We start from the raw sequence: 16,097 nt of genomic DNA on the forward strand, positions 1-16,097 counted from the left end.
CTATTTGTACACACTGCCAGTCTCTACACAGAAGTCTCTACACAGCTGAGCATCCTCCAGCTGGCCCCTCCACATTCACTTCGTCACTGTTTGGATAGGAAGTGTTCTCTGCAAGAGGTTCACTTGTTGAAGATTTGGGCCCGGAGCAACAAATTGCTCAGTGGTGGAGATTCAGAGAAGTGATTGTACATCAGTGGATATATTCACGCATGGGTTCATAACCTGATGGCATTATTGGTGGAGGGGGGTAGAGATGAGTAGGTGGGCCTGGTTGGAGGAAGAGGACCACCAGGAGCATGTCTTAATGGATGCTCTTATTCACGCCCTTCCTATGTTCTCTGTCTCTCTGAGGAGGTGAGCAGCTTCCCCTGCCTGAGGTCCTGCTGCCAAGATATTCTGTCTCACTGCAGGCCAAAAACAAATGAAGCCAGCCCACCATAAACCCTCTGAAACTGTGAGCCAAAGCCAATCCTTCCCTCTCCAATCTGTTTTCTCGGAGTTTTGCCACAGTGATGGAAACATCACAATCCCCTTTTTCTTTCTGAGATACTTAGATGTTGGCCAGCGTCCCCATCTACCTAAAGAAGAATTCTACTGCAGGATTTGCTCCTGCTCTAGACTGAAAGGGGTCTTGATGTTCTGTGAGCTGTCCTTTTCAGAGTGTGGCACCAGATAACCAGGTTTTTCTCTTCATCTTCTTTTCTTTGGACTGAACCAAGGGCCTCACACATGACAGACGAGCCCTGAGCCACTGAGCAATGGTAGGCTTAGCATCTTGGTGGGCAACTATTTAACAGTATGCCCTTTCCCAAATGTCCTTAATCTTTCTATTAAAGCAACAACAACCACAAAGAAAGAACATATTGTGAACCAGAGTGAAGATATCACATTACTGTTTGTTTTTTTTTTTTTAAGTGACTGAAACATGGGGCTTCAATGGTCACAAAAGACCAAGTTCTATAGGGTTCCATTTGTATCAGATACCCAGAATGGGCAATCACATAGACAGGGGTAGCTGAATGGTTGCTACGGGGAGAAGAAGCAGAGAGGAAATGCATGGGAGAAACTGGGAAGCAACTGCTGTTGGGCCTGAGGCTTCTTCCTGGGCAATGAAAGTATTCTAGTATTACATCATGGTGGCGTGTGTGCCCCTCTGAGAACATACTGAACCCCATGGACACAGCTGCACACAGGACAGTTTTATGGCATCCAGATCATGTCTAACTCAAGATAATAAAACAGCCTTTCAATATACTGCTGCTCCAGGCCAGGCCCCGGCTCCAAGGGTATCAGCTTTTTCTTGGCTACCCAGGGCAAACTTTTAAGCAGTAATAGGTAAGCATGGAAGGCCGGGCGATGGTGGCGCACGCCTTTAATCCCAGCACTCGGGAGGCAGAGACAGGCGGATCTCTGTGAGTTCGAGGCCAGCCTGGTCTACAGAGCTAGTTCCAGGACAGGCTCCAAAGCCACAGAGAAACCCTGTCTCAAAAAAACAAAACAAAAAAAAAAAAAAACAAAAAAAAATAGGTAAGCATGGAAACTCCAGGCTGCCCTAGGAAAATCAAGAAAGTGGGCTCTGAGGCTGGGACGTTCCTCCATGGTAGAATGAAGAGTGAGGTAGGTGGATGGGTAAGGACCAGGTTTCTCAGGAGGGCAAGGGGAAAGAGGACTGGGGGCAGTGAGTGTCAAGACTGTCAACACTGTCCCTGACCAATGACTGGGCAACAACAGTGTGATGGGGGCCAAGAACCATCCGGAGCCCAGAGTTAGTCATGGCGAAGGCACTGGGGCACATGGCTGTGACTGAGCAGAAGTGACAGGGAAGCATACGGTGGGCTGACACAGGTGACAGGCTTGGGAGGGACATAATGGGCCTCCCTCCTCCATGCAGCATGTGGGAAAGGGCTAGGCTTCCCAGATGGGTTTCTGAGGAAGATCCTCTGGAGGCGGAGAGTAGGGGAAAGAGACATCTCCTTCCTGGGTGGAGAGAAACCTCAAAGACAATGGGCCAGGTGGCACAGGGAGCTTTGCCAAAAAGAGGACTTAGGATCCCTCAAGTTCACTCAAACAAAACACAGCAAGAGCAGCACAGAACTAACAGAAGCAGGGTTGTGCAGAGTGAAAAGGGCAATACCATACATAGAGTGCTGGCCAAGGTCACCATGCTTCTAGTAGGTTCTTTCCCCCAGCTCCACCCTGACCCTCTGTCATTATGCACCTACATTTTTACACAGTTCAACTTCCCTAACTTACCATCCAGATAATATCATTAGCTCCACTTACAACGCCCCTCTGGCTCTAAGTACCTCATCCCATCGGCCCCTCACCAAACCTGGGAAGCCGATGTTAACAGTCCTTCAGTTCACAAAGAAACAGGCTTAGGGAGATGAACGAGAAGTCCCCATTTCTCTTCCCCATGTGCTAGCTCCTTCCTGGGGATCAGGGCCTGTTGTAGGCACTCAGCAAATACAGGCAGTCCCGAGAGAGGAAGTTCAAGTCCACTTCAACTATTAGCTGAGGAAAGAAAAGTTCTCATTCAAACGCCTGGTTACTAAGCTGTTGCAGATTAGTTGTTGACACTGTGTGAAGATGTGTCATTGTGACTGGTTTAATAGAGAGCTGAATGGCCAATAGCTAGGCAGGAAAAAAAGGCGGAACTTCCGGGGAGAGGGAGGAACTTGGGATGAATCAATCTAGGCGCTCAAGATGCCAGCAAGACACTGAGGAAGTCAGACAAATGGTACAGAGGAGAGGTAACCTAGTCACGCGGCAGAGCTTAGATTAATATAAACAGGTTAATTTAAATTGTAAGAGCTAGTTGGGAATAAGCCTAAACTAAAGGCCAAGTTTTCATATTAATAAGTCTCCCTGTCCTTATTTGAGGGTTGGCGGTCCAAGACAGTCAGGCAAGAAGGTCGAACTACATACAGCAAGCTTAACTCGCCAGGCTGCGCCAGCATTCATTCCTGCTCCTGACTGTGGGCACTGTCTTCTCAGACGCTGTGAATGACCTCAAGCCCAGAACTGTCTCCTCTCTCACAGCAGGGAGGTCCGTTCTCTCTCGGTGGCCAGTACTAGGCACTGCCTGCTAATAAGAGATTGCAACATTAGCGAGAACTTACTGATAAAAACCAGCTTTTTCTTTGGTCCTCTACCTTCCTAAATTCTTATCACAGGTCTTGAGTGGTTACCTCAGATAATTTTTAAAAAATTTTATTACTTATTTTTATGTGTATGGGGTTTCATCTATATGTATGTCTGTGCACCACATGCATGAAGTACCTGTGGAGGCCAGAAGCGAGCATAAGATCCCTGGAACTGGAGTTACAGTTATGAGCTGCCATGTGGGTGCTGGGAATTGAACCGGGGTCCTCCAGAAGAGCAACCAGCACTCTTGACTACTGAGCCATCTCTCCAGCGCCACCCCAGACAATTTTATGCTAACTTTCTCACAAACTCTGTGATGACCAACTTGCCAACTAGGTTGTCTAGGATGCATTCTCTGGGGAGGAAGTTCAGGGGCAGAGCCCTGGCCAAGCCTGCACAAAGCATTGGGTTCCCTCTCTAGCACCGAAGAGAAAAATCTCTAATGGCACAGATTTGTAAAGTTGATCACGTAAAGAAACTGACATGTACCTATAACTTCCTACAATTAAGAATCATTGCCGGGCACAGGGATGCACACCTTTAATCCCAGCACTTAGGAGGCAGAGGCAAGCGAGTCTCTGGGTTCAAGGCCAGCCTGGACTACACAGCAAGCTCCAGACCGCCAGGGCAACATAGTGATGCCCTATCTTACAAACAAAAAGAAAACTCCTATCAGTTACTATGGATGAAATTGCACCCCCTGACAGGCTACTCTGGACTCAAGAGACACAGTTACTTTGCTCAAAGATAAAGAATTTGGGGCCAGTGGGATGGCATCAAGGTCCCAGGTACTAAGGCTCACAATCTGAGTTCCATCCTAAGGACCCACAAAGTGGAAGGAGAGAACTAACCCCCATGGACTGTCATTTTTTTAAAGATTTATTTATTTATTATGTATACAACATTCTGCCTCCATCTATGCTCGCACGCCAGAAGAGGGCACCAGATCTCATTACAGATGGTTGTCAGACACCATGTGGTTGCTGGGAATCGAACTCGGGACCTCTGGAAGTGCTCTTAACCACTGAGCCATCTCTCGAGCCCCTGGATTGTCATTTGATTGTGCAGGTGTACTAAAATGTACACACACACAATTTGAAAAGTTAGAAGAGAGGAGCATGGGGACCTTGGGAGAGGGTTGAAGGGGCGGGGAGAGGCAGGGAGGGGAGCAGAGAAAAATGTAGAGCTCAGTAAAAACCAATAAAAAAAATAAAGATAAGTCAAAGATGGAAAAAAAAGTTAAAAAAAATAAAGTCAGGAGAGTATCGAGTTACCTTGGGAGAAATGTTAATAACTGGAAGCAGGCACAGGGATTTTTGACTACGTATTTGGTCGTCTAATCCTTTGAAGATGATTATTATATGATGTTATGTTTAGCTTGCAAAAACCATCAAGCTATACACTTAGGTGTTTTTCTGAGCATCTACTAGGTTTCACTAAAAAGTTGTGTGTGTGTGTGCATATGCGCGCGCACGTGCATGTGTGCATGTGTGTGTGTGCGCGCGTGCGTGCGTGTTGGGGGGGGCGTGTGAGCACATGCACATGCCTGGAAGTACAGCTCAGTGGTTGAGCACTTGCCAAGCATGCACAAGGTCCTGGGTTCAATCCCTGGCATCAAAATATCTACACACATAAGCAAGCATACATACGTGTTTTTTTCTTTTTTGACGTTTATTTATTGGGGTGGGGGGAACATGCATGACAAGGCATGACCATGTGGGCTCCAGAGACTGAATTTGGGTTGTCAGGCTTGGCAGCAAGCGCCTTTGCCTGCTGGGCTGTCTCCATGGACCATAAACCATTTGAAAACTATTTGGGTGGGGGAGGAGGGCTACTAGGACTTAAATCAGAGCCTTTTGTATGCTGGACAAGCACTCGACCATTGAGCTATCATCTCAGCCCCCACAAATTTCAAATACATCCTTAGCCACTCTGCCTATCTCTCCCAAAATTGCCATTTTACGTATATGCTTTGCCACGTGGGAACTTGGCAGACCTAAGACAGTCCATGTAACAGCTCTCTGATGGGATGGAATCTGCACATGCTAGAGACAGCTGTTTGATTTTAAAATAAGAGGTGGCATTCGGGCTGTATACCAGAATGGGCAAATCAATCCACGCAGACAGAAGTCTGAACTAGTGAAAATGAGAAAGGAGACAGCTTCGGAATGAATGGAGGGCCTTGCTCTGCAGAAGGACAAAGGGAAAGACAGGACCAGACAAAAGGAAAGAGAATAAAGACCCCAGGCCTGAGAAATCCCTGCAAGCCAATGGCGGATTTGAAATCAACAAAGGAGCAGCCTGGAAATGGACCCGGTGTGACACAGGATGGTGTGACTGAGTGCTGGGCACTGCTAACGTGGGGGACACACATCCACACACAACTAACGCAGCGACAGACCCAAAACTCTCTGCCAAGCCAAGGAAAATGGACAGATGTCGGGGGTGGGAAGTGACAATGCTCAATTCAGAATGCGGAAACGCTCTTTTTTCCCTCCCCACGAGAAACTGGCCATTCACAAAATCTTAACTTCATTTAGCTCAAATGATTGTAAATTTAAATGAGGAGCCAGAGGTCTCAATGGTTGGAAAAATTCCGTGAAATATTATCTAAATCGGTCAGCCAGTTGCTCTTCCAGTACCAGCCGTTATGTGCTTAAGTTTGAGCAGTAGTTTGTGTTGAAAACAGAGGAACAAATAGGAACAAATTGCATTTTAAACATGGTGAGACATACTTCCGGGTAATTTCAGGGCCTACCACTCAATTTGTTACATCTATTCTTGGCTTTCTTTAAAAATCTATTTTATTTTTATTTGTGTGTATGTGCATTTCGATGCTGTTGGAGGCCAAGCAAGGACATCCAATCCCCTGGAGCTGGAGTGATATGGGATTGGAAGTCGCCCTTGAATCTGGTACACTGCCTTAACTCCTGATTCTCTTATCTCTACCTACAAATTGCTGTGATTATAGGTGTGCCACAGTACCCATGAAAATTCTTTAGTCCACTACAAACCTTATACCCAGCTAGTATGTCTTTTCAGTTTGGGGCAGGGTTTAAGCGCATGGAATGTGCAGATTTTGTGTGACCTTGATTAGGCTACCACGTCCTAGTATTGAGTTCAGTTGCCCAGGATGGATGCTGAGGGTGTGCTCATCGGCCATCAGTTGGCTATAAGCAAAGAAGACTTTGAGACTTTCCTCAATAGTGTGAACAGTGTTCATCTCTAATCAGCTGAATAAAGAAAAAAACAGGCTGACATTCCCAGGGAAACCCAAGAAGCGATTTTAGCTTATATCTGGACTATCGGCTCCCATACTTCTAACCCGCCAGCCTGCCCTACGAATGACCAGATGTGCTAGCTCAAGCCAGTCTGACAACACAAGCTCTAAGCAGACTCCTGGGGTTTGAGCACAGACTACAACTTCCTTCTCTGGGTGAGAGAGCCTTCGTATTTCTGGGGTCTCATCCATAAGATGGCAATGACCGGGATCTACTTCTAAATAGAGAAAATGCTCTGAATGTGTTTGGAAAGTCAACAATTCTGAGATCTTTATTTCTTTACATGGGGTGCACATGTGTGTGTGCGCATGTGTGTGTATGCACATGTTTGTGTGGATGTGAACACATACACTTTGGGTGATTATGCATGGGGGTACAGGGGAGACCAGCGGTCACTACTGAGGAGTTCTGCAATGGTTTTCTATCTTATTGTCTGAGACAGAGTCCCATTGAACACGGTTGGCCAATGAGAGTCAACCTGTCTCTGTCTCGACAGATTACAAACTACATCTGGCTTTTACATGGACTCCAAATAAGGCCTTCAGTAGGCACTTTACTGACTGAACCCTCTCCTCAGCCCCAGGAACTATATTTCTTAGCTGGAAACTCAGAGCTATTGTATTCCCAACATTTTACCATGAACTAAGCATGGTCACTCTTCCCGCCTCCTGGGGACAACATCCCTCGGGTACTTGATTGCTCCTTTGGATGGTATGGGAGGCTAAGACAACAGGCTAACCCCATACACAGGGGTGATTCACCAAACCTGAGATCTGTGCACTTCTGGAACCTTCTTAAACTCTCCAAGTTCTCAGCTGCTCAAAACAGTTGTGTGTTAAAGTCATGTTATTCCTGCTATTTTTGAGGGTGGGGCTTCAGAGAGGAGTCCTAACTGCACTCTGGGTTCCCAGTAGTGAAAGTCACAAGGCAGAAGCCTGTCCTGGGGAATAAAAGACCAGACAAGGCTTCAAAATGTTGCTATAGGTTACGGGGGAGAATGCGATGGTGGTGGCAGTGATATCATTTTTATTGGCCACTTGTTAGGTACTAGCCAATGCTCTCAGATCTGCACACCTACTAAACCATCACATCTTCTGGTACACACTGCACCCATCAACTAACTACATTTACTGTGTATCTGAAAGACAACTCACCTAAGGTTAAGCAGATAGAAAATAGCAGTGGGCCAAGGGTCTGTTCTCCCACTACCTCTGAGCCTAAATTTTAAGTACAGGCCTAAAATATGGAAGGAATAAGGGGACAAATGATTGACAGAAGTCTTTCATAGGTATTAGTGATGCTAAGGGTTGGCCAGTTTATTTTAAATAAGATAAACTTCAAAGACTGAAATGGGACAAATCATAAACATACTTTCCTGAATCTATGTTGCTAAACTGACAGCAACTTTCATACATACATATCAAAGTCCATAAAATTCATACCTCAGCATTGCAACCTTTGTCTTCCTGTAAAAATGCTGAAGCACTCTTAAATGAGTTCTTATTTTCTCACAAGCAGTGCAATAAATCAAATATCTGCTTTCAAAAAAAAAAGAGCATGGTGGTGGCACACCTTTAATCCCAGCACTTGGGTGGCAGAAGAGACAAGCAGATCTACATGAGTTTGAGTCAGCCTGGTTTACAAAGTGAGTTCCAGGACAGGCTCCAAAGCTACAGAGAAACCCTGTCTCAAAAAAAATCAATAATAAATAAATAAATGATAGTGAAATACACTTATTTGCTATCATATGGCACCAGTTTCTTTCTACGGTACTTCACATTGACAAGGCATTTTGTAAGATGGCTCTATTGGCTACCATAAACTTATTCTTTTCTGAAACTGAGGTTTATAGAGGAAGGGGGGAAGATACCAGATCCTATCAGAACCTTGGAAATTATTTTTATATGAGAAAGATAGACAGGTTCTCAGCTACTCTAGTCGTACAATTCCAGCTTGCCATCCCTTATTTTTTCTACGTTCTACCTAAAAAGAAAAATATCAAAGAAAAAAGTTTGCCTTTGCCTTGGAGACTTGCCAATGGCGCCGAGCACCTGAATTACTGCTCAGAGGAGCCGAGAGGAGGCAGAAGGAGCGTGGAGACGAGAGAGGCGTAGATATCAAAAATGAAGGCCACTCCAGGTTCCCAAGGCTAATTTTAATTTTGGTTGGCTGTGTAACTCCACCTTGCGTGCGAATTGTTTCCAGAGATAGAAGCATGCGGCACACGGCAATCAAGCAACCACACAGGCTAACACCACAGTGGCCTAAAGGCCACGCTGAAAATTCCTGGGGTCCCTGGGTCAACTACAAAATTGTGTACTTAAATGAAGTCCCTGGTTTCATGGAAATGAGTAAAAAATGGCACCTAGAAGTCCTTTTCTGGGGCCGCCTGTCTCTGTTCTTCCCAGGTTCTATGTTCTACAGCAGCCCCAGCAGAAGCGGGGGTAGGGAATGGGGAGTTAGGGGGACTAGGGTGTGTGTGCTTTCTTCTCCTCTTTCTTGCAAAAGCCAGCTTAACACACCGACACCCTTATCCACCATCCCCTTCCTGAGGGTGGTGCTGGGTATTCTCATAGAACCAGCCTTCTTGAGAATCCATAGGATTGGCCAGCACGTGACTCAGGCTTAAGTGTGTGGCACTACAGAGTCTGGAGAATTGCTGCAAGTTTGAAGCCAGCTTGGGCTAAACTGCCTCTAAAAAAACCAAACCAAAACAAACCCCCAAATTCACAGGTTTGTAACAAACAGAGCAAACCAACAAAACGGTCCCTTTCAAAATGTTTTCCTTTTGGGAAGAAAGGGGAAAAAAAGCATTTCTTTCACAATAAAAGCTCTCCATTGTCAGCTTTATGGGTTTGTAATGTTAAAATTCTAGTTTTCATATGCCGGGATGAATGTATTCAGATACAAATACATATTGTGTGTGTGTGTGACTGTGTGTAAGATTTAATAAAACTACAGTAAAAAAATAATCCAGCAGGCAGCATCCCAGCTAGCCTTTGGAGACTAGCTGTAAATTCCGAGAGGCACCACCTCAAATCATCACCTTTTAAAACCAACAAGCTCGGACTTACTGATTTCCTAGTTAGGTTGTTGGGATTTCAAATGGCCCGGAGGTGGGTGACCATTCCCCTCCACTGTCAGAGAATACTTTAATTCATAGACTGGCTGGGAATGAAAACCCCCAGGTTTCAAGGCTGGGTTAGGAGGGCCAAACAAATTTGATGGCAAACCGAGACAACGTACGTTCTATGTTTTGTCATTTAGTTTTTTTCAATTCTACAATAAAAACATGTCTGGTTCACTTTTTTTTTTGCAAGTCAGTAATAATTGAACGTTATTCCTAAGATTCACTTTAGCTTATCAGTCACAGAATTAAAACTATAAATAACAGAATTCAGGCTTTTGGCTGTTAGTTCTCATGTCAGGGCGCTACAGACGACAGGCAAGATGTTTAGCCTGCCAGCAATAGAGAGGGCGTTTAGACTGAAGACCTCGGCGTGTGTTTACTCTCTGCTCATCAGCTTTCCTATGGGCAAACAGCCACTACCTATATGGTATATAGCCATCTCTTAGGTCAGGAGACAATATGCGCATAATCTGCAAGGGATGTCCTCGCTTGGGTGTGGTCACCTGCAAAGCGAAGCTTTGAGTCCCCCGCGGCAAGTTCTAAAACCCAAGAACCACACCCTTGACGTGTAACCGCCACCCTAAGGTTTCTCCCCAATTTACCCCGAACCTCACCAGCCCTGAGGGCTCATTTAGGAAGCACAGCAGTCCGGAGACTTGGGCTCAGGCGGTCTGGACAAACAAAGACTGTTTTGCACCAGGGCGACCTTCGGCCTCTGGGACTTGCATCTCTGCCATGCTGCTCCACGCCACTATCTAAAGTCGTCAATCGCGTGTGGCGGGGACAGAGACGTGGCAGCCGGAGCGGCACTAGAAGCCGGGGGCGGCGGCTGTCCCCAGGCTCCACAGCCCGGGGAACACATGCGACTCCCACTCAGAATTCCCAGGGGTGCCAGGTGCCCTACGGCAAACCCCAGAGACAGCACGTGCTCTGAGGTTTCTCAGAGAGCGTTTTCTGCACCAGAGCACCTCACACTTGAATTCTAGGGAGGGTGGACATATGCAGGCTATTGTTCTCGGGGTCTCCGGGGCGGGAGACGAACCCCCCCCCCCCAATCCACCTCCCGGGCAGCATCTGCCGCTGGGCAAAGCCTTTCAGCTAAACGCGAACAGGGTGTGCCGGGGGGCGCTGCGGATTATCATAAAATTCTAAACGAGTCCCCATGGGTTATTCCAAGCTTAGAAACAAAGCTCCTAGCCGAGCCAGCCCAGCCCCGTCGGGGACCCGCCACCGGAGCTCCCTTGCCTAGTCCAAGGACTACGCCCAGCCAGCGTCTTAGGCCGTAGGCGACTGGCCTAGAGCTGAGGGTCTTCAGGCGAAGACATGCCCCTCCTCAACTGCCTGCCCCTCCCCCTACGGAGAGCCCTCCCTTCATGAGGACCCCTCCCCTGCACAGCCTCAGTCCCCTCCCCACGACTGACTACACTACTCGAACCCAGGAGGTCTGCACCCTCCTTCGTCTCTCCTCCCCTCTTCATTCTTCGGACCAGCCTCGCCTCGCGCCACCTGCGCAGAGCTTCAGACCCGTCCCCCCTCCCCACCCACTTCTCAGTCCTTCCCGAGCCACGGCCGCCTCCCTCAGATTCGATCACCTGTCCCCACCCAGCTCCCCAGTTTTCTTTTTGCTCAAATCCAGGCCTCCACCCCCGTTTGTCCCCTTCGCGGTTAGTTTCCAATCAGCTTCCCAGGCCCCGGGGCGTCGACGTCCCTCGCCCACCAAGATCGGTGCTGCGTGGCGGACTTGGCGACAGGGCTCCAGCGGAGGGACCTAGGGCCATGCCGCTAGGGACTGGGCAGATGCAAGAGGCCTTTGTGGTTCCCGCGGGTGCCTCGAAGGCCTCTGCTCTGCTACGGAGCGGGATAGAAGATACAGACGGTCCCCGGGTTTGGTCCAGGTTGGGCGAAAAGAACCAAGGACGTGCATCTAGGCGTTGGGTGGGTACCAGGGACAGTGGCGATCCAGGGATATACCGTGGGGCAGGTCGGTCACTAGAGAAACACTCCCCCGTAATCCCACCCTTTTAGCCATTAACTGTACGTCGACCAGCGACGGCAGCGCGACTAGTGGGTGCTAGGCGTGAACCCCTTCAACTCGGCCGCCTCCTCACCCTAGTTATTTGTAAATCTCTCCAGCACACATTCAACGCTTTAAGGCACCGCAAGGCACCACTCCGAGCTCGGTGGACGTACAAAGAACCTGACTAGCGCCCCCACCTTAGTCCGGATGGCTGCCCCAATCCTAAACATCTCTCTCCGCGCCCGGAGAGCCTAGGCGCATCCCAATTCCCTCCCTTTTGTGCGCTTCGTGGAGAAATAGAGAGAGCGGGATGGATGCACCAGCCCGGGAAGGTTAAGCCCACCACCCTCCCCACGCCATCACCCACTCCTCCAGGATGCTGCAACTGTGCGGGTCCGTCGGTCGGTCTGTGGGTCTCGCCGCGGCGCGGTAGCTGCGGATGCACTGGGCGGGAGCGGCTGCTAGCGCGCTCGCTCGGTAGCCGCCTTGCGCGCTTGGAGCTGGAGTCCCGAGTGGCGAGCGGGGGTGGGGACGAGGGTGGGGGCTGGGAGCCGCCTGGGCCAATCACCGATCCGAGGGCTCCGCCCCAGCCCTCGCCACCTCGCGCTAGCAGGTTAGGGGGGGAGGCGGGATCAGCAGCGCCCCGCATCCTTCGCGCGGCCGCCGCCTTTGGGACTACAAATCCCGACAGTCCCTGTTGCAGGGCCGGGGTCCGAGAGGGGATAGAGGGCACTGCCCTAGCACCTCTCCAGCCCCCAGCTCTTTAAGTACCATTCTCCGCGTTCCTTTCCGATCCCATGGTAACTAGCGACCCTTCACAAAGCCTGGGCGCTGAGGGTCCCCTGGGAGGGTATGGGGCGGCTCCCGAGGACACACCGCCTCCCCTCCCCCTGCAAGACCCCACCCGAGGGGCTGAAACAATGCGACGGCGGCGGATCTCCGAGGCTGCTGGCCCCCACTTGCGCCACCGGGTTAGCGCCCTACCGAGTCTCACGCTGGCGGGACTGTAGGCTGGAGAGGTCATAGCAAGAAAACTGTTCCCATCGACCACGGGAACAACCACTCTGGGTCGCCTCGGTTCACATCTGCCCACTCTGTTGTCTCTAACCTACAGTTGGTTCCCTGGATGACTACAGTTTTCTCCAGCGCAGCGCCCAGGTTCAAGATGCCTACCCTATTTTTGACAGCTCCTTTTAAAAGATAATGAAATCTCTGCGGAGTGTGTGTGTGTGTGTGTGTGTGTGTGTGTGTGTTAAACTCGGTTCACGTCAGCGTCACCGATTCTTGTTTTATTTCCTGACTGTTGTTTTAAGGGTCTTGTTTTGTAGCCCCCGCTAGCCTAGAACTTGTAGTGATCCTCCTGCCTCCGCCTCCCGAGTGCTGGGATTACAGATGTTTACCACCTTCCCCAGCCCAGTTTCACCTTTGTGTACACTTGACTGAACAAAAACCAATCCTGTAAAAAGGAGCCCGGAGGAGGCCCTCTCCCTTAACTAACCTAACGCCCAAGCCTTTCCCTGAGCTCCGCGTTAGTCTGTAGTTGGGGTGACAGCTTAAATATGGCTTTACAATTTGCCTCTTTTCATTTGATGTCACCCCAAAGCTGTTGAGAAACCGTGTTGAAATACAACATCAATCCTGCCCCTCACCCCTCCCTGGATTCCCGGGGATCTCCAACTGCTGTTGAAGAAGAGGCTTCCTTCCAGGGCTTCCCTTAGTTCCGCGGGTGGTGGTGTGGGTGTGAATCCGGCTGCCTTCCTGAGGTGTTTTTCAAAATAGGGATATTTTCAGAGGAAATCGTACTTTATCATTTCGGTTGGAGGGAGCGGGATCCACTGAATTTTAACAAAATATACATCAGCTTGTGAAACCCCAGTCCTCCTAAGTGTGGGGTCCCACTGGGCAATCCATTCTGGATAAATTTAGGGCCACACAACTTGCATGCAGGGCAGTGATTTTTAACCTTCCTAATGCGGCGATCCTTTAATACAGTTCCTCATGTTGTGGTGACCCCCTTAACCATGAAATTATTCCATTGCTACTTCATAATAGTAATTTTGCTACTGTTGTGAATCATTATGTAAACATCTGTGTTTTCCAATGCTCTTCGTTTGACCCCCCCCCCCAGGTTGAGAATCGCTGATCTAGGGGCTACTGGGTTGCTCCCTTTGGTCTCCAATTCTGAAAAGAAAAATGTTTTTTCTGTCTTCTCTCAGGCCTGTGTTCTCCTGTCGAACCTTCAGTCAAGTTTAGGGCCGTCCTCAAAACACTTCTAACCCTAGAAAGTCTGGGATGGGTCTGTGAAAATTGCTCCAGCTTGGGGCCCTGCCTATGGTCCCCCCAGTTGCCCAGGAAAATTTTTGCAAAATGTCTCGTGCTTCTGGAAGATGTAGTTAATCACCCTCTTAGCTCATAGCAGGAAGAGCTTCTGATCCCCTTTTGCCTAAGGTGAAGGGAGCCCCCTAGTGGCAGCAAGTGTTTTCTGCAGCATTTAGTTGGGCTGGTACTTGAGTGCTTGCTTTCTCAGGCTGCCTATTTCTGAAGGCTAGTTAACTGGCCTACAACACTGATAAAAATCTCACCCAAACCTGAGATTTCAGGTATCCTCAGTACTTAGCTTTTAGCTATTTTGATTAGTTTATTCTCTTTATTTAATTTGAGCATAGTGTCACCTATCTCTGGATGTGGATCCTTGTTCCCAAATGGTTATGGATACTTGACATTGGCAAAAAAGCCCATCCTGAGCCTTAGCTTCTTCGTATGCCTCCCAGGGTCACCATGCATTTCAGGAGGGAATTTGTGTAAAGGGCGTAGCATGCATAGCACGCACTCACATGTGGAACTATTATCTATTCAAAGTTGTAGAACAGTGTGAGGGATATAAAAACATACAACACTTCCACAATAATGGGCACAGAGGTCAATTTGGTGTGACTTACTAAAGACCTCCTTAAAGGTCAGATAAAGTAGATGAAATCAGACAAGGGAGAAACGGGTTCGAGACCCATCACCATGGAATGGAGGAGCCGTGTTTCCTGTGGCTGTTGACCTGATGGGTGGTTCTGAGCAGGGATCTGAGAGTCAAGGATGAAAGAGGGTAAGCTTGTGGATGGGGGAGACAGCTGAGGACCCTCCCAAAGCTTCAAACTCAAGACCATCCGTGAATGGAGGTGGTGGGAAGAGAAGGGAATAGGCAAAGATTGGGGCCAGAGCCCGCAAACCCCAAGGCTACTAGGTGTTACAAGTCCATACGCACTAGGATCGAAATAACCTTACAACAAATGAGAACAAGGAACACGTTGGGACTGTCATGAAAGGAGGAGGAAGTACTTAAAACTTTGGCTGCAAGCAGGGTCAGTTAGATCGTCCACAATACATCATCCCATCCTTACAGCTCCACCCAGCGAGGTAACGGGACTCATTTCTTACTGGTTCAACCAGAGATGTCCAGAAAGTCACGTTGTTCTGAGGAGCAGAAGAAGAATTCCAAAGGACATCTGCTTGGTGGAAAGTCAACCTCTGCTGCTGCTGCTTGCTCCTCCTCCCACTCCAGGAGGCTTTACTCTCCAGTAAGTAGTAAATGATCCCAGGATGGCTCGCTGACGTTCGACTAGCCTCAGTCTAGCCCCTCCCTTTTTAACGGCTTCTCCTCTGGTTCCTTCTGGGAAAGGGGTTTCTCCAAAAGAGCAAGGAGCTGTGTTAAGATGCTTCTTCACCTAAGCAGGCATGGTGGTGCACACCTTTAATCTCAGCACTCGGGAGGCAGAGGAAGGTGGATCTCTGTGGATCTGAGGCCAGCCTGGTTCGTAGTGAACTCCGGACAGCCAAGACTACCCAGAAAGAGCCTGTCTCAATCTCCATGTCCTGGAAAAGGTTCTTCATCAGCCCACTCTTTTCACCTCCTATTCTGTCACATTTCTCAGCAACAAACCTATGTGGAGAACACTTTGAGCTCTATTTAGCCATTAAAATAACTGTGAGCTGAGCGTCAAACCTCTGTATCTAGGTCATTGTCACAGAGCAGGAGCCAAAACAGGGACAAGAAAACAGAGAAATGGATTTTGAGAGAGGGAGAAAGAAGACAGGAAGCGTGAAGATCTAAAGATCTGTAGAGATGGGGCAGGGGTGAGATGGGAAGAGTCAAGGCTGAGCTTGTGAGGTCCTGCATTCAGTTGCCACACGGCAAACAGACAATCAGATCCATAAGCAGGGGCAGTGAGAAATGAGACCCATCCAGCTTGACACAGACGACACAGGAGAAGAGGACCCTGGAGGACGTGTAGATGAAAACATCAAAGTTAGTGCTAGTGTGTCATCGCTGTCTGAATGCTGAGAGCACTCTGGAAATTAAAGGCCATTCCTTCTAGCCTGTGGTGTGATTGTAGTTATTGTATTTATTTTTAATTCAAATTTGAAAGAAAAGTTCGTCCTCTTTTCCAATCAGAATGCTCGCAGCCCGCACCCTGGATGAACCGCAGGATCACCCAGCAGTTCTGGTCCCTTGTTTGAAATCCACAACTTG

At 48.6% G+C, this 16,097-nt stretch overlaps 1 protein-coding gene across 1 annotated transcript in view; it reads right to left on the minus strand.

The window, feature by feature from the left end:
• LOC121433080 (dihydropyrimidinase-related protein 5) overlaps window positions 1-12,048 on the minus strand; it is an 81,483-nt gene extending 69,435 nt beyond the window's left edge. Inside the window, exon 1 of the mRNA XM_041631324.1 lies at window positions 11,943-12,048. The gene's annotated coding sequence lies outside the window, so the exon portion shown is untranslated. The remainder of the gene's footprint in view (window positions 1-11,942) is intronic.
• Window positions 12,049-16,097: the final 4,049 nt, after the last annotated feature.

Source organism: Microtus oregoni, unplaced genomic scaffold (assembly GCF_018167655.1).
Source record: "Microtus oregoni isolate MIOR12 unplaced genomic scaffold, Mior012 000036F_ref0000092, whole genome shotgun sequence".
Classification (NCBI taxonomy): domain Eukaryota; kingdom Metazoa; phylum Chordata; class Mammalia; order Rodentia; family Cricetidae; genus Microtus; species Microtus oregoni.